Source organism: Empidonax traillii, unplaced genomic scaffold (assembly GCF_003031625.1).
Source record: "Empidonax traillii isolate 1590-97213 ecotype Southwest subspecies unplaced genomic scaffold, ASM303162v1 scaffold116:size1738432, whole genome shotgun sequence".
Classification (NCBI taxonomy): Eukaryota; Metazoa; Chordata; class Aves; order Passeriformes; family Tyrannidae; genus Empidonax; species Empidonax traillii.
The window spans coordinates 1,351,954-1,371,707 of NW_020955309.1; positions in this window are offsets into that span (position 1 = coordinate 1,351,954).

Consider the following 19,754-nt stretch of genomic DNA (forward strand, 5'->3'; position numbering starts at 1 on the left):
GCTTTCTAGCATCTCATTCCCCAGTCTGTCTGTACATCAAAGGCTGCCCCATCCCAGGTGAAGAATCCAGCACTTCCCTTTGTTGAACTTCAAATGGTTAGTGGTTGCCTAGCCCTCTGATCTGTCCAGGTCTCTCTGTAGGGTGTCTCTGCTTTTGAGGGAGTCAACAGATCCTCCCAATTTAGCATCACTGGCAAACTTCCTTAGTATTCCTTCAAGTGCATCCATGTCATTAATGAACACATTGAAAAAAACTGGGCCTAAGATGGAGTCCTGTGGAACCCCACTAGTGACAGGTCACTAGCCTGATGTCATCCTATTCACTGTAATTCTTTGTGCTTGACCCATGAGCCAACTGCTCACTCACCACATGATGTGTTTATCCAGCTGTGGGCTGCACAGATTGTCCACAAGGATCCAGGGACAGACAGGATCAAAAGTTTTACAGAAATCCAAAAAGATTACATCAGCTAGGTGGGTTACGTTGCTGTAAAAGGATATCAGGTTTGACAAACAGGACTTTCCCCTCATGAGGCCATGCTAGCTGTGAACAATATGTCCTTCAGTTGTTTATCAATACCTCCCAGAATAATCTTCTCCATAATTTTACCAGGCACTGAAGTGAGACTCACAGGCCTGTAGTTTCCAAGGTCGTCCTTCTTGCCCTTCTTGAAAATTGAGACATATTCCAGCTTCCAGTCAGCCAGGACCCCTCCAGATTCCTAAGACCACTCAAAAATCATTGAGAGAGGTTTTGCAACATTTTCAGTGGTTTTCAGCAGATCTTTGAGGATTCTGGGCCCATAGATTTGTAGGGATTCAAGTGGAGCAGCAGATCCTGTATAAGTTTAGGGTCAACTGAGAGTTGATCAGTCTCACAGCCATGGCCCTCCAGCTCAGGGAACTGAGACCCCCTTGATCCATCACTGTGTTGAAGACAGAGGCAAAGAATGCATTAAACACCTGTGCCTTGTCTGTGTCCTTGTTTGTGAGGTGACCATCCCCATTCTGTAACAGGCCAATGTTATTTCTGGACTGCCTTTTGCTATTAACTCATTTCAAAGAACCTCTTTTGATTGTACCCCACGGTTCTGGCCAACTTCACCTCCATTTAGGCTTTGGCCACACCAGTTTTCTCCCTACAGCAGTAAGCAGCATCTCTGTGTTCCTCCCATGTCATCCGACCTTGCTTCCACTGGGCATACACCTTCTTATTTTGCTGTAGCTCCAAAAGAAGATTCCTGCTCAGCCAAGTTGACCTTCTGCCTCACCTGCTTCACGGACAGCATTTTGGAACTGCCTGCTCCTGTGCTTTTAGGAGGTGGTGCTTAAAATCTAACCAGCACTGGTGGACCCCAATACCTTCAAAAGTGTTTTCCCAGTGGATTTCACTCATTTAGCTACTTGAGCAGCGTGAATTCTGCTCTCCTCATGTCCAGGGCTGCAGTCTTGCTGCCACTTTTCCTCCTGTCAATAAAGATTTTAATTTGTATACAACTCGTAATACTGTATAGAGCACTGACAAGCTTGATGGAGAAGAACCAGTGTTTCAACTTCCGTTGTAACACAGGAAGCAACTTAACGTAAGGAAATAAAATCTACACAAAAGGGGAAAGAAAACAAAGAGAAAATTATTAGAATATAAAGAACTAGGGGGCAACCACAATTCAGATTTTGCTGTGTGAGCCTCAAAAAATTGGGAAGCCGCAGGATCCATGCAGGTGGGTTTTTTCCACCCTGCAGAGCTAGAGGCAGGGGGCAGAGTGTCTGGAAACCCGCTCAGTGGAAAAGGACCTGGAGATGCTGGTCAACAGCAGCTGAACATGAGCCAGCATGTGCCCAGGTGGCCAAGAAGGCCAGTGGCATCCTGGCCTGTATCAGGAATAGTGTGGCAAGCAGGACTAGGGAAGTGATTCTTCCCTTTTACTGGGCACTGCTAAGGTCACACCTCAAGTGCTCTGTCCAGTTCTGAGCCCCTCAGTTCGGGAAGGACATTGAAGAGCTAGAGCTTGTCCAGAGAAGGGCAACAGAGCTGGTGAAGTGTCTGGAGCGCAAGTTTGGTGTAGGGCAGCTGAGGGAGCTGGGGGTGTTTAGAAAAGAAGACTCAGTAGAGACCTTATCACTCCTTGAGAGGAGGTTATAGCCAGGTGAGGATTAGGCTCCTCTCCTAGGTAAAAAGTGACAGGACAAGGTGAAACAGCCTCAAACTGTGCCAGGGGAGGTTTAGGTTGGACATAAGGAATAATTTCTTCACAGATAGGGTGATTAGACGTCAGAATGGGCTGTCCCTGGAGGTGCTCAAGGAAAGACTGTACACGGCTCTTAGTGCCATGCTCTAATTGACCAGGTGGTGTTGAGTCACAGGTTGGACTCGATGACCTCAGAGCTCCTTTCCAACCTGAGTGATTCTGTGACTCTGTGGTGGCCATGCCCTTCGCAGTGGAGCGTTCCCAACTGGAATCGCTGCTCCCAGCACCTCGCGAGGCCGCTCCCGCAGCACGTGCCGCACAGGCGGGACCGCGGCCATCACTGCACCTCGGGATCGATGGTCCCGGGAGCACCGGGCAGCACAAAGGGAATGGAGGAAGGGAAGGACCGAGGGAGGGATGGAGGGAAGGAGCGGAATGGGGACAGCCGGCACAGGTTCCCGCCGCAGTCGCGGCTCCTCCCGCTTCCCACCGGGAGGACGGCGGCTCGCAAGGGCTGCCGGCCGGGAGCGGGACACGGCGCGGGCGCAGGAGCGGGATCGCCCTCGGGAGCGCGCGGTGCCCCGGTGGCGGCGGGCGCGCGCCACCTGCCGGCGGGAGCGCGGCCCCGGCGCGGCCACGTGGCGCCGCCCGGGCAGGGGCGCGCCCCCGCGCCCGCCCCCTGCGCGCCCCCGCGCCCGCCCCCTGCGCCTCCGCCCCCAGCGCCGCACCACGGAGTCACGGGATCAGTGAGGTTGGGAGCAGTGCCGGCGGGCAGCGAGCCCAACCTGTAACCCGGCGCCACCGTGTCAACCAGACCTTGGCACTGAGTGCCACTTCCATCTTTCCCTTGAACATCTCCAGGGATGGGGACTCCCCCACCTACCCTGGCAGCCTGTTCTAGTGTCTAATCACCTTGTGTAGAAACTCTTCCTGTCAAATCTAAACCTTCCCTGGAGACTATGATCTTTTGTTCTGTCCCTTGTTCTCTAGAAGCAGAGCCCAAATGCCCACCTGCCCTCCTTGCAGAAAGTGATAAGGCCACCCCTGAGCCTCCTCTTCACCAGGCTAAACACCCCCAGCAGCTTCACCTGCATCTCATAGGACTTGTGCTCCAGACCCTTCACCAGCTTTCTTGCCTTTGCTGGAACACTCCAGCCCCTCAGTGTCCTCCCTGAATGGAGGGACTCAAAACTGGACACAGAACTCCATGTATGGCCCCACCACTTTCCAGTACTGGTTTCCAGGGGGAAAATCACTTCCCTAGTCCTGAAAAGAAGATTCCTTAGTCTGAAAAGAGTCCAGCCCCATCCTCTTGGCAGCCACCTTGGAGGTATTTATAAGAATTAATGAGATTCCTTCTCAGTTTTCTATAAACAAGCCCAGCTCCCTCACTCCCTGAATCATCTTTGTGAACCTCCACTGGACCCTCTTCAGTAGCTCCTTGTCTTTCCTATGCCGAGGAGCCCAGAATTGGACACAACACTCTGGATGCATGGTCCCTTTTCACTGTCAGCCACCCGGGTGCCCAGTTTAGCGAGTTTATCCAAAAGATCATGTGTGGCACCATGCAAGGTGATCAAAGTGTTTGCAGCTTTTCTGTTCTGCTCTGGATAGTTTCACACATGGTGTCCTTCATTCCAGCATCTACAATCAAACCAGCATGGTTCCAGAGGACAAGGTGGCACCAGTTGTACACTAAACACTTCGGTTTGACGGGTTTTAGGTGTACTTTTTCATATGAGTTTCTTACAGAAGGAACAGCTCTGAGCTTCAGAATAAATAAGAGCCACCTATACCCTCTATAGGCACAAGAAGATTTTGTGGCAGATTATTTGCCATCCAGAAAAGACGTTCTCTGGGGGAAGGAGAGAGTGCAAAATTCATGAAAACAGTTCTGTAAAACAAAGCCACAGTAGGTGAGATCAGCATGGGAAACTTTGCCAACTAGGTTATTTCCCACTAACTCTATTGCCAATTGATAGAGGGGGGCTTAAACAAAGCCAGTTTTCCAGCTTTAATCCAGAACTACTGAAGAAATAAGAGCCTTGACTGAGGAGTATCAAATGCTCCAGAGTATCACTTGTTTTAAATCAAGACAACACTTGTAACTATCAACAATCAACTGCCCTGTTAGAGCATATCCTTAATATCAAGAAATAACAGGGAAATAATTTCTGATAGTGTCAATCTTCTGAGTGTTTCTTACATTATTTCTCTTCAAAATTCTGTACCACGTCATGAAACGTCCCAGAGCAGAAAGATTTATGTGAACAATTCTGTCATGTCACCACCTGCACCAAGGAGGCTTGATTCTCCTCTGGGTATGACAGAACAGATGGATCCCTTTGGTGCTCAGTTCCAGATGATTATCTAAGGACAGCAGTAGCATGGGCAAGACATTCCAGTATTGTCCTCCAAGATTTCTGGTGAAAACATATGGCCAGGTACAGCCATCACCCACCATACTATAGATATAAAATATATATAATATATATAACAGGCAATAATAATTTATTATAATACATAAATCTACAATATAATGTGTAAATATAATAATACTACATAAGCATACAATAATGATATAATAATATTAAATATATATATGTATATTGCCATGATCTAGTTGACAAAATAGTGTTCAGTCACAGGTTGGCCTTGATGATCTCAGAGGTCTTTTCCAACCAAATTGATTCCATGATTCTGTAAATAACAAGAGTTTTTCAGAGTCATGTTGCTTCTCTGGACTAAAATTGTAAATACATGAAAGTGCTGGAGCAGGTACATGCGGATTTGTATCTTTTGAATTTTTGTAGCGTGCACATAGCAGTGTCTTGGAAAAACAGGACTAAAAAGGGCCCCTTCAGTTCTCACTGAGAGTCCATATTAAGGTAGGTAACTGCATCTTATGGTTCCATTCATAAACATTTAAAATTGAGTTTATTTTCTCAAACTTTTAATTTAAATGGATGGGGAGTGATCAGGTGTAAAGAGGCAAATGTTGATTTTTTTTTTTTAATAGGAAAAGCGCAGAGAAAAGTGAATTAAAAGAAAAATTTTCCTAACAGAAAACATTATCAAAGTACTTCTAGCAGTATGGTTTTTTACTTCTTTTGTGCAATAACTCAGTCTGTTAGCAGGCCCCCCCAAGATCATGTTAGTAACCTACTGCAGAATTGCTCCATCTCTCAGGTTGCCTGTAAACACTTCCTGTCTTCACCACTGATTTAGGGTACATACTACTAGATGGAGTCCTTCCACTGATTCCAGTAAATTTGACATCTACGCATTCTGAGAAACACTGAAAAAAACTCAGTACATGTGTAGAGTACAATACTCATCAGGGTCATGAGGGTTCATTAAGCTTGGTACTTAGAAGGCCAAGAGTAAGACATATTGTGCACATGGCCCATCTGAAACTCCAGCACACAGTAATTCCTGAGAATCAAGTGTCATATCCACAGAGATATTAAGGCGACTACCTCAATCAGTTAGCAGGAGTTCCAGGATCAAAGGAGACTTAAAGGCAGGTTGCTTTTCATATCCCCAGGTTGTTGCTGGAAAAGGAGCTTCAGCATGCACAAACCTCCTTGACTCTTGCTCTGATAACTGAAGGATGCAGGCCAGAGGCATCCTCTGCAGAACTAAACACTGATCGAGAAGCCAAAGTCTCATATTTCCCAGAGAGATCTTCCAAGAAGACCTCATTACTCAGGGCAATTGATGGCTGTGTAAGCTGATCGAAGCCACCAGCAGCAGTGGGGCAGGGGAGGTAGTAGGAGAGAAAGGTTTTCGGTGTTAAGGATGTGCTACAAAAGGTAGTAAGTGTTAAATGTTGGGCAAAGGCAGGATGGGAAAAAAGCACATCAGTGCAACAGTAGTGTAAATGCTTTTAAGAAGCTTCTTAAGAAGTAAATGTAAATGCAAATGAAGTAAACGTAAAAGGAAGTAAATGTAAATGCTTCTTAAGAAATCCTAACAAAAGGCATATTTTAAACATGTAAGTTTTAAATGTGTCATTTTTACACACAGGTCTTGGTTAGGCAAACAAGTCTAGGAGTAGTGTACCACATATACCGTTCACTAAGCCAAGTTACACCTTTGTGTACAAAGGGAAAAGGATATCTGATTTCTACTGCATGGGAAATACTGTCAGTATCATGAACAGCTCAGCCAAGTTTGTGGTAGACCTTGCAGCCTAGAGGAATGCCAAAATACATGACCTAATGTGTTTTGCACTGTACTTGGCCTCATATTTTATTTAGTGTTGAATACTTGCCATAAAGTATTTGCCGAGACAAAAAGAATAGAGCAGGAGTGGTATTCATGCTGTTTGCCAAGAAAAATACCAGAATATTTGTTTATGTAGTTTTCCAAAACTGTCAAGTATCACAATAAATAGGCGTTAGGCCAAATTTTTTGGTTAGTGACACTATCTATCCAGCTGACTGCAACTGAAACCATCACTTGGTCCTCTATTTTAAATAATTCAAATATTACAAGGTATCTCTTTTTGGGTTTTAAGTCAAATACTCTTTGCATACATATATATTACTTACTACACTTACACACTTTACTCTTGCAGGATACAACATGAACAACCATTCCAAAGAGAGTGACACAGAGCCTAAGCCTCTTCTAATTAAAGTTAAAAAGGAAAGATCACCAGTACCTAAAGTGAATGTATTCGTGAACACATGCAATTCAAAGTGACATAACAGCAGTAGAAAGTTACTTTCACCCTTCCACCCTTCTCTGTCTTCTCTGGGATTATCCAGCCCTGCCAGCTGAATTTAAAACGAGCCTTGTGACATATTTTAAGTTTGTTGATTTACCTTTTTTTTTTTTAAGTGAGAAGAAGGATGATTTTAAAACAAAAGCTCAAACCTGAAAAACACTAGCTCAAGAAAATTTGTATAACATAATCAAGCTTAGATATTTTGCTCCTTTTTACCTTTTTTATTAAAAAAATCTATAAGGCATCAAGCTCCCAGATGCAATTTCTGAGCAACCTTGTATCTATACTGAGATTTTGTGACTGGACATTATCTCCAAAGAGTTCCCAGATGAAGTACTACCACACTTTGAGGAAAGATATTTTTACATCCCAGCCCGGATTGTGGAACTGAAAATTACAGGGAACAGGAGAAATGTGTGGTGTTAAAAACTGTAAATAAGACCAATGCATTTCAAATTAAGTCTGGTGGAAAATGAAACAGTGAAGGTGAAATACCATTTGCAATAGAAAATCAGAAGGAAATGAGAGAAAACCTGAATAACAAGCAATGGAATAATCACAACTGACACACAACTGTATTCTGTAGAAGATGAAATGATTCAAAGGGTCATTGTTGAGCAGTAATGATGTAAGATCCACTTCTGATGAAGTCAGTGAAGACATTGCTGCTGACCTTACCAAGACGGGGATTATACAGCTCACAATCTGAAGACCAAGTGCCAGACATCTTTAAACTGATAACCTTAGAAAAAGATCCCTTGTCCGTTTAAATCACCTTGACTTCAGGGTCTTTGGATTAATTTTGCTAGCCTGCTCCAGCTGGAATTTAGTCACCAGTAGATAAAATAACCACGGGAAAGAGTGTTGGGAAAAAACATCATAATGTAACATTTTATTGTACTTAATTGAATATTTCTTACTGATGATGAGTAATATTTTCTCATACTACAACTACTGTCAATGAGAATAAAGAGCACTTGATCTAGCCATAAAGGCTGCTAAATTTCATACCTAAAAGGGAGCTTCAAGAGAGGCTCTGGATACCTTTATGAGCACTTGAAAATGATAGAGAACCCTATGTGTCCACTGAAGATCTATTTCTGAAACTAATCAGTTTCCCTTCACATCTGTGTACTTTAAGCAGAGTACACACGTCCTTCTCACAGCTTTGCCACCAGGCTGCCCTTTCCATCAAGAACAGCTCAGGCTTCCCTTGGACAAAATATTTTAGCTCGAAGTCCTAAAATCCATTCCTCTCCCAGTTTCTTGTCATTTATTTCCCAACATTCATAAGCTATAAATAGAGATGGAGAGAAAAACAAAGACACTCATTCCCTTGAAACCCTTTTAGCCAGAAGAACTTTGTTGCAGGAAGCAATGGAAGCATAACTGCTCTGTTTTTAAAAGCATTTGAGTTGCTTCACCTGAGTAAGGCCAACTGATGTGTGAGGCAGTCAACTATTGTAGTACTGTCATGGAATTGGTCCAGCAGTTGTTGAAATATTAATTCCTTTTGCCCAAAAGACAGACTTAAGCCATGGGGAGTTTTGTATACATACAGAGAAGGCAGAGAGAAGGTGGCTGTTTATTGTATAATATTGTCAGTTTCAGGGATGCACAGTAGATAGTTGGAGACAGGACATTTTCAGACCCAGATGCTTGTTGTCAAGAGAAGACTTAGGTTGAAAAAGTGGTGTGGGGGATTGTTCTAAAGACTTGATGTTTGTCCTGTAGAACGTCTCTGATCTCTGGCTATGCTTCAGCTAGTTCTGATAGTGCAGATTTCCAACCGCCATTAAATTTCAGTGAAAGAAACAGAACTTTTGCATACATACATGGTTGGATACAGGTTGACCATATTTCAACTAGCAAAGCTGCTATGTGAAAGATAAATTGTAATTTACAAGAAATATAAATTACATGTAATTTACATGTCTCAGTTCTAATGCAAACCTCTTCTTTGGCAGTAAGAGTTAAACAAACATGCAAATCTACTAGATCTACATTACTGTTGATGGTTTTCAACTTACCTGGTTTGTACTTATGTAACAACTTAAATGCAGGGCATGAATTGCAAGGCATTTGTTCCTCAGAAAAGGACCTGCATGCTGTTTGGTCATACTGTTTTCCTACTTTTGGAAAAGAAAAGAAAAATCTGTCAGCTTTTGGACTACGTCATCAACCAATTTGGATTAGCACAGCTTCTTCAAAGCAAATGCTGTTTATTTGTTTTGGAATGCAGAAAAAGATCACTCCACACTTTTACCAAAGGAAACAAGAAATCCTACCATTTCTGGATATATCCTGTGACCATTTCAGACAGGTCAAGAAGCACTTTTTAATTGCATAAACATGAGCCTAAACATACCCTTTTACTTTTCAAATCAGGGTAGCATTTGTGCATGAAAAAAGTGCATCCACACAATTAGGCAGTTGGTGTAGTTGGATTAGTTGTCTGCCTCCATACTTCCTAGTTTTGTGTTAAAATCTTGCTCCCTGAACTGGTGGACATGCAAGCTGTTACTGCCATCTCTGTCGTGCTGCCTGGACTGCGTTGCATCCCGAATTCCATGAAATTCCTTGCAGAATGCCAGGAGTGCTTTCTCCACCAGATGTCCCCCCGGGGCCGTGCAGAAGCGCAGCATGGGCAGGTGTGACCATGTGGCAGGTAAGACAGTCAGGCACCTGAACAGCTACAAACCCTGCTACAGCTCCAGGATGTGACACACTGAAATTCCAGTGGATGTGCTTCGGCACCACGGCTGCTGCACATAAAAAGTATTAGGGCAAAGCCTAATGGATTGCACCTCGCACTCTAAATCTGGAATATCTCTCACTGTTTGGTGTCAGGGTTCTCTTGCTCCACCACCGCTTGTTTGCAACATGCTCTAATGACTGCTTATGGGTAGACAAGGTAAAAAGCTCTCTGCTTTCAGGGCTGACAGGGATACCTCGATGTTACTCTGATAAAGCAGAGTACACCGCTTTATCATTGCTTTATCAGTACTACTGCCCATAGGCCAAGGTTGGAAATTACTGAACCAATACATGTATTTTCAGAGCCATGGGAGCACACTAGGAAGACTCCAGATGGTGGCAGGAAACATAAGAATAAGTAGAAGAGGTGAGAATCTAGGAACAGTCCAAACCAGTAAGTTTTTCCTAATATATTTTCAAATATGAAAGCTAAAAGACATCATCATGCCTGTGTGTGTAGAGAGCATAGTGATGCAGAGCTCACAAGGAAAAACACTCTGCTCAGACAAGGAACCAAGGAACCACAGCCTGGTGGCAGAGCTGTGGGTTCTTCTTCCCCTTGAGGCATCAGGATACTATGACTACTGGAACTGCAGAGATAATGATAGCGATTACCTCCCTAAATGAAGAGAGCAGCTTAGTGGTGTTCGCCATGACCTCAAGCTCAGCATCTCCCTCACAGGTCTTACCCAGTTCAGAGGGCATGTGTACAACCTACTGTGCTTCTCAGCAAAATCTGCGCCTTGGCAATCATAACTCCAGCTTCTCAGGGCCGGGAATGCTCAGCTGTGGAGGTGAGCATTGTAAGGCAAGTATTGGTCACTGCAGATGGAGTATTATGCCATGGATAACCCCTGCTGCATTATGGTTCACGCTGGACTAATTAAGTGTATGTGTGCTAATGTAATGCCTTCCATGCTGGCTAATTGAGCGACTCGATCTCTTTCATCAGTCTTAACCACCACACTCAACACCTATATGCTCCTACCCTACACAGTGATCTTCAGGTTCACATCTGTCTCAGCTGACATCAAAATGACTCCTCCCTTCTTAAATCATGTGTATGATTACAGGCTCGTGGCTTTACTTTCACATTCCTTTTGTACCTTTCTTTCATAATTTGCAGGATGACACTATTGCGTGTCACCCAACAGTTGTACGTTGTTAGAGCTGCTAAGATTGAATGTCTCACAGGCAAAGTAATTTCATTCTTTTCAAGAATAATTACAATATTGTTACTTTGTAATGCGAATGTCAAAGGAGATAAAATAACCATGGGAAGGTGGAAACGATATAATTTAGCAGGCAATTAAAAATCTACTAGTTAGAGCATGGACAAAAGTTTGTCATGGCTCAACAAGCAATAGCTCATCCGTTGAAACACATTTAACTAAGCAAACTGCAAATACAAAACAGAGGAGGTTAGTTTAATCTAATTTTTAGTTAAAGACTGTCTTAGATGATGACAGTGAGCAGCAAGAAAGGGTAAAACGAGAACAGTTGTACACGCTGATGGAAGTAGCACGTCTTTATTGTCTATCCTTTAGAAAGAGGAAGACTTTCTAAAGAAGACTTAGACATTATGCTTTGGTATGTGCCACTGGGAATTGTGGATGTCACGTCCCACTTGAAATGTTTCTCCCTTCTCCAAACCCTATGAGTAGCAAGATGTTCACAATTAAGTGTAGCCAGGAATTATTACGGCAAGCACATCCGTAGAGGCTTGTAAACACATGTTGGAAAAGCCGAGTAGAGCACTTACAAGACAGAATGCAACCACTCAAAAAAGATTTCATGGCTGAGGAAATAAAGGCTTTAAAATCTGCCCAAACACCATGTATAGATGAGAGTGTGATGGTTTCACAGAAGCGTTCTTCCACTTTCCCAAATTGTTTCTAAAAGCACATGGAAACCCAGAATCTCTTCTCACCTGACTGTGAGTTAAGGACACACAGTCCCTCAGACAATATGCTCAGTGATGCATCTCCAGGCCAAGATTATCAAAGCAGCTTTGGAAATTCATGCACCCAAAGTGAATAAAACATCAAATGTGTCCAGCATCTTTCCAAGCATCCTCTACCAAATGTTCAGGCTAAAGATTTAAATGAGCATGGATGTATGTAGAGCCTTCACTGCACTGCAAGTGCCTAAACACAGAAAATGGAAACAGGAGCTGCATTTTCTCATCTTGCTACTTACAACACATCTTAAATGTTTTTTGGGCACACAGGGACAATGATTTTGCTACGTAGATGCCATTACAGTTGGTAATGGTCATTCAGACTTTTTCACAGTTTATCTGTAACTCCTTTGGCAAAGAGTTTTTTGGGAAATAGCAAAACTGTTCAGATCAACAACAGCACTCAGGCCATTTCACCAATTATTTTGGAGGTGCCTGACCTACCATTTTCATGCTGAACAGTCCTGCTTTATGAAAACTTCTGCACATCCACTAACCAGTCATAAAAATATGAGGCAAAAAGCATCAAGCAAGTAAAGGAGACGTGCGTACTCTTTAGAACCACAGAAACATTTAGGTTGGACATGACCTTTAGGATCATCAAGTCCAACTTCCTAGTTCAGATTTGGTCAACATAACAAGACAAATATAACTGAAGTAAGGTACTCCAGTTAGATCCAAGAGAACTGTGCTGGGTGACCCATGGCTTTTCACTGCTCATGTCCAGACTGATCTTTGTGTTCAGGCCAATGCTAAACACACTTCCCAGCCCTGACTCCACAAGGAGGTGGTTACCAGGTTTTACAGCTTTTCCTACCACACAAGTCACAGCCCTGAGAACCAACAGGCAATAAATACCCTTGAATGGGGCACCATGGGTCAAAGAATAAAGACATTCACATTTCTCTGCTCCAGGTGTTCCTCCTGGTCACTGAGGCTTCACTATCAAAGTAGAAGCTCAGCACTGTACTGTGCCCATTTCAACACTTTTCCTATACTTCTTTGTCTTTCAAAAGTATTTATGTTTCCATAACATCAACTATAAGTCAGATAAACAGATGCTTTTCCCACTTGTTTGAGATGCTCCATTTTTATAAAATGAGAAGCACAATGGCATAAGTTCATACAAGTTTTAAAAAAAATCAATACCCTCTCACTATTAATAGCACAATGTGATAGGCTTAAACAGGTATTTCTTGTGTCAGCTTGACACTGGAAGGGAAAAAGGACCTGACTGCTGTAAATAGGACTAAACCATTCTCTTTTTTTGTCAGCCTGAAGCTTTTTGAGGCCCTCCAACAGAAGAACAATGCTTATTTTAATGTGGTTGACATCAGAAAATAACAAAACCTCTTTTATGACCAAAGTATTGAAATAAAGCTCCAATCTGCAACTTAAACACCAAGGCAAGTCATCAGTTATATTAGCACATGACCACAACATGATAGGTAAGAATTTCTCTCCCCACTACTTTCAAAATACTGTATCATCAGAGAACATTTCCAACTGTAGTATTATGATTCTTAAAGAAAAAAATCTGTCCAGGATGGGGGGGGGGGGGAAGGGAAGTGTGTGATTTGTGACACATAGAGCAGATATTTGCTGAAAATTTTCACTAAATTCAAAGTCTGCTTTCTGAATGGGATGACAGCTTCAAAGGAAATTTTCTGTCTACACCTAAGCAAATGAACAGAATGTAACTGAGGAAATTACTTTTTTCCAAAAACTATTCATTTTGTTAAAATGTTTTACCATTTCCTCATGACAAATTAAATAAGTTTTTCATAAATAATACTGCTTCTAATTCAAATAATTTTCACTCCTCCCAAAAGATCGGATTTTTTAAAAACAAAAATAGTTTTATTGGCTCTCTTTGCTTCCCAGAGTTAAAAACAACATTCACCAATATGGTTTTCTCGCAAAAATATGATTCCTTGCAGTCAAACCTTTTTTCAGCTGGAAAAAAGGCCCTCAACAAAGCAGCCCTGCTCAATACTAATAATTCATGTGTCTAGAATAGTTTTTCATCAGGGCACCTGAAAGTATTCTACAAATAACAGAATGAACTGCACTGAGGTAAAAGAATGACTTCTATTTTATAAGAGAGGAAACACTAACAAAACAAGGGCCCACCTTTCAGAAGCAAATATAAACACTCCTACTGCAACACAGGACCAGCCCAATGGTCTCCCAAGCCCAGGAGCTTTTTTATTCCTGGTAGGTGAGACACGATGGTAATGGAAGGTGGGTTTCCTAGGGTGAAGCCAATCCTTCATGCTCCAGGTATGCTGATCCCTGTAATTTTCCTGGATTGTCTGTGCCTTTCCCTGGATAGCAGGGTCTGCCAGGAGTAGATGCCAAGGGTACATGCCTAGAGAAAATCTGAGAGTAGGTCAGGCACATGCTATCCAAGGCACTCGTATGGCCATAAACTAAAACACTCAAGTTCCACTCAACATGAGGGAAAACTCCTTTCTATTGAGCATAGCAGACCACTGGAATAGCTGCCCAGGAAGGGTGTGGAGTCTCCCACTCTGGAGACATTCCAAACCCACCTGGACATGGTTCTGTGTCACCTGCTCCAGGTGACACTGCCTTGGCAGGGGGGTTGGACTGGGTACTCTCAGAGGCCCCTTCCAACCCTAATAATTCTACCATTCTGTAAATACTCTCTACCATCTGACAAACATCTATGAGGCCTGCCTGAATCAAAACTGGTATCTAATTGCCTTCCATTTCTAGCACTTCTACCTGAGGCAATGAGTTTCACAGCTTAATTATACACTGTGCAACTTAAGTGGCTTTTGTTTGTTTGTTTGTTTGCTCAGGGTCCATTACTTACTAGTTTCACTTGAAATTGCTGTATTATGAAAAAAATCATTCCACATGCATCAGGTTTGAGTTGATTGTGCAGACCTTTGTGACAGGCAGTGTTCTCTCTCTTCTGCTTGTCCTGAGCCAGCAGTCTAGATTTACAGAGTCAGTCATTCTCTGTGCCAAAGACAACCCATTACTTTTATTAGTTTTCCTGCTGTTATCTTTCACAATAAAGAAGATTCGGTAGATGCACTGCTTTGACCGCCTGGATGAGCAGTTAGAAGCCCAGACTAGGGGTGGTTAAATTCTATGTTGCCTCATGTGAGCACTGCATACCAAGATGCAAGGATGCATTTTAATAGGAGTGTCATTTTCAACACCTTCATTTATTTTTTTGTGTGTGGCATTAATGAACTCACAATCCCACTCTTCTCCACATCATTTCATCTTAGATAAAAGAAAATTAAAAATCAGCACTCTTTAAAGATATCAGAAGCACATCTCATTAATAACTTGAAATGCCTGGTCACATTCTTGTAGCTCATGCTGCAAACATACAAACATACCCCCAGGGGTCTTACCCAGCTTGACCTTCTTAATCACTGCTTTTCCTTACAGCATTGATGCTCTAATTTCACAGACATCCATATAGACCAGCTGCAGACCCAGAAATGCAGCATGTCATCTCTTAGAAACAATAGGTTTGTAGTAGTGTTAGAACCATATTCCTAGTAATTTCTGACAGCACTACAGGTTCCCTCCTCTTCCTTTAGAAAAAGCACACTGTATAGCATTCCCAGGAGTTACTCCACTTTGTTCTGACTCCCTGTGTTCTTGCTTCAACTTGGTCTGAAGTTTATTAACCTTGTGCTCCATTACATTTGCATTTGAGGACAAGAACACAAACATAGCAATGTACGATTTAGGAACTTGATTCCTGAGTCTGTATACAGTGGATACCCTCAACAGCAATGCTTGCGGTTGTTTTCTGACAATTCACTGCTTTTCTCAAGTACTGACACTACATTTTTATTGGGTTTTGGTCAACTCTTTAGCATTTGGCATCTGTATTTCTTACTTAATAGATACTAGACTTGAAATTTTGGGTTTTAACAGTCCTTGTGTTTCAGCTTCTTCTAAACTCAATTATGATCCAGTTCCTGTCAACCTTACTCAAATAAAACTTCAGTCTGATATAAGCAAGAGGTTTAGGTAAAGATAAGGGAAGGAAAAAAATCATCAACACATTTTATTTCTAAGGAACTATTCTTTTGGCAAGATGGTTCTAAACCAAAGCCAGCATTCTGAACCAAATCCAGGACGTCCAGATTACACTTTGGAGAGATGGATTCAGAAAAATCCAACCTGGTCCTGAACTTTTTAATTCACAACGTCCAGTAAAAATATAAAGCACATGTGTACTAGTTACAGGAGGAGATACACAAAGTACTGGAACATAAGCACTTTGCAACATAAGAACTGTGCAACTGTTGCTTCCAAATTCAGACTGAAGTTTGGCCATAAGGTCATCAGCTCTCCTTTGCATATATTATCAGTGTCTGAAGCATAAATTGATTTAAAAACTCTACAAACCCCTATGGAAGAGGCTGTTGTTGAAAGGGCAATTCTCTGCTGATCCTTTTTCCTGGCATGCTGGTTCTCAGAGAGGGTCTGCTATGAGCTCAATGTATCACATGAGCCACCCACTGTGAAGGGGCTTCAGTCTCAGCAGTTGAAAGTCTCGGGTGGTGGGAGTGTGACTGCCAAGAGTAGCATCTGAATGCTCAGACAGGGAAGTTTCCTTAACATTCACCTGCTATATTGAATTAAAGGAGACTAAAAATATATTGGATGACTGAATTGAAGCCAAAGAACATGCCCCAGCTCATATAAAGGCAGCTGCTCAGGGAGATGAGTCTCACTCCCCTGCTCGGCTCTTCCCCTTCACTCAACTTGGAAATTTCAAGTAAAGCACTCAGCCTCTCTCCTGCTGTTTTAAACTTTCATGAGTGAAAAATCAAACATCAATCACCTCCTTCGCAGGACAACAGCTCATTTTGGGAGAGTCAGGACCAGGCCTTTGTGCATGATGGGTGACAGCTAAGTAAAGATAGCCAAGTTTTCATACAGACAGCATCTGAACTGAAGAAGTCACTCGTGTGACAAAGCAGTTCCCGTGAAACTGTACTCTCTGCAATATAACACTCATTTCTTTATCTTGGATTTTTCTGACATTCTGCTATGACCATAGCACCATATAGATTCATATCTTCATCTTGCTCAGCAAGATGAATAATCTTCTTGTTAAGTACCTTAAAGGTATACTCTAATTTCACAGAAAGACACTCAAAAATACTTCCCTGTAATTCCTAAACATCTCAGGACCATAAATGGATGTTGTTTCAGAAAACAGAACATGTGCCAAAAAGCTCCAGATAAAAATATCTTTCAGTTTTCTTTTTTCAAATTGGGCCCCAAAAAAAGCTAAAAAAAAAAAAAAAAAAAAAAAAAAAAATCCACAAGACTAGCTAATACAGCCTTGATATTCAACTGTCTGATAATGGTCGTCTTTTGAAGGGAAGGAGAAAATCTGACCAAACCAAAGGTAATTCTGATTGAAATGACTACCACTAGAACAGCTTGTATTTAATTTATCATAGAAAAATGTGCCACAGGGCTTGATAACATTTCAGCCAAAGACAACAAAGTTTCTTGGTTTTAGGGTCCTTTCATAAGAATTACATGGCACTGGCCCTATCAGCTCCCAAGGTCAAAAAGGCTGTCTCAACCACCTTGACAGAAGGCTTCATCAACAACTTTGAATAAGCTTGTTTTTTCACAGAACCAAAGAATCATAGAATAGTTGGGGTGGGAAGGGACCTTCGAAGGTCATCTAGTCCAACTCCCCTGCAAGAAGCAGGAACATCTTCAACTAGGTGAGGTTGTTCAGTGCCCCATCCAACCTGACTTGAGTGTTTCCAGAGATGGGGCATCCACCACCTCTCTGGGAACCTGTTTCACCACCCTCATCATAAAGAATATCTTCCTTATATATATATATATATATATATATATATATTCCTTATATTTTCATCATCATATTCTACTTCTGGATAAAACCCACTTCCAGATCAGTGTGTGCAATAATAGGCTGTTCTTGCCTGGGAATATTAATGTATTTCTCTGTCAGTGTTCATGTTGCTATCTGTTCCTTGCTGAACAATTTCACACATTTCACAAAAGGCATCTGATTGCTTAATGGAGCAGTTTTATCAGAACAAATGCAAATTACTATTTACAACACATTTTTGATTCTCATCTAAGCATCAAATGCTGTTTCTCTGCTGCCACTTATTGAAAGACTTCACTTAGACGTTAGAAATGAGGACTCACCTTATAAATTAAGAGTATTTTTTCTGAGTAAAGCTTGCATTCACTGTCTAGATTATTGGAAGATGTTAGATTTCAGCACTGCCCTTATGCTCAGCAGATTCAGATTCCTACAGAAGACAGATGTTTGGAATTCTTGAGCAACTGTGTCTTGCCTAATAATACACTGAAGAATCAAGTTGCACTGTCTGTATGATATCCTCCTATCTCCGCTTTTTTTCTAATAAAATGGAGAAAAAACACAAGAGGAAAACAAACAGCATTTGTCGTCTCAAGAAACTTTGGCTGGGTTCCAAATGCACATCTTAAGTTATTTCTTTTTACAGAGAAGTGTATTCAAATTACTCAGAACAACAATTGGAATAATCAGGAATAGGCCCTTCCAGCCCAAGAACTAAGCTAAAAAAGCAGTTTCCGAAGGGCACAAGGCAGCTACTTCTAATTTTACCAGGCTAATGAATGATTTCATTAGATACAGCCAACCAGTTCATGTATACAGTTATGATGCATCTGACACAGTTTACCAGAAGAGTTATAAGAAATTCTTACCAGAATTCTCACGCAGAGAAGTTTACCAGAGACAGAAAACCATCTGAGCTAAGAAGGTATTGTTTATTTAAGACATTCTGGACAGAGTGTATTAACTCTTCTACAAAATTCAGGTTAAACCCTGAGCAACTGCTTTATCTTTTTTTTTGCATTATAAAATGTAATTCTCAGAACATTTGCATGTAAATATTCAGTGTGGAGTTCTTTTGAGCACCGCTCCTTCAGAAGCCTGTGAGATCTTTAAAACACAAAAGGTTTTCATGGTGCTTATAAAAGGATTTCTTTCAGTGTAACTTGTATTCTGTCTCACAACAAAATACATTTTTAGTGTGGTGTGTATTACTTTTAAGGTGTTCAGTCAAGGAAAACATTTTTATTTTTAATATTGTTGTCTTCAAGTCCAAAAAACAAATATAAACCCATGTATTTTCTTTCAAATTGTAAACTTGATAAAGAATTAGTCTAAGCACATTTTCACATTTATTTGGGCTAAGAGCAGCCAGTTATCAGACTGAATTTCACATCTTTTCCATACCACAATCCAATTCTATATGGTTTGTGTGATCCAGTATATACAATTACAACTCTTCAAAAACACATCCACCAGTTTTAAAAACCATGGACAGGCATCATTTGCTGGTGTTTCTTAACAACTAGTTAGTTGACAGCACCAAGTTAGTCCATACATCCATGATATCAAGCTACAAAAAATGAAACACCAAGTGAATACTCCAAGCATTTATAACTGTGCAATGAGTTTCTATGCAAAATGTAAGGAATATGACTGCTACTTTGACCAAAGAGTTTGTGGGTTTTTTAATTCTTCAGTGTTAAAGAAAATAGTAATTTTAGCTTTCAAGGTACAGCACATTTGCTACAAAGTTTGATTTCAAACTGAGTTCAGTGGTCTTGGTCACTACCATGGAAATGTGACTAGACAGGCACAAGAAATTTCTTTGGTGCTCTTTTCTTTTTCTCTTCTCTAAGCACAGCACTGGTGACAGCTTTTCTAAATTTAGATATGTACCTGGAACTAGAACTTTGTCTTTTCAAATCAGATCTCTCTGCACACTGTTCTTGGCATTCCTGCATGAAGATTAACCTACACCCTCTTGCTGAAGAATATTCTTCAAAGCATACTCTCTGAAGACAAATAATCGAATTTTGTAAAAATAATTTATTCTAAAAATTGGCACAGCAGTGAAAAGAGTCCTCTGAAAAGATTATATTCCTATACAATGTAACATCTCTAAAATGTCAGAGTTCTCAGCTATGAAGTGTATCCCCTTTAGAACTGCTTTATATCATGAGCAAAAAAATATGCAACCAGCCGAAAGCATGATTTTAGCAAATATTA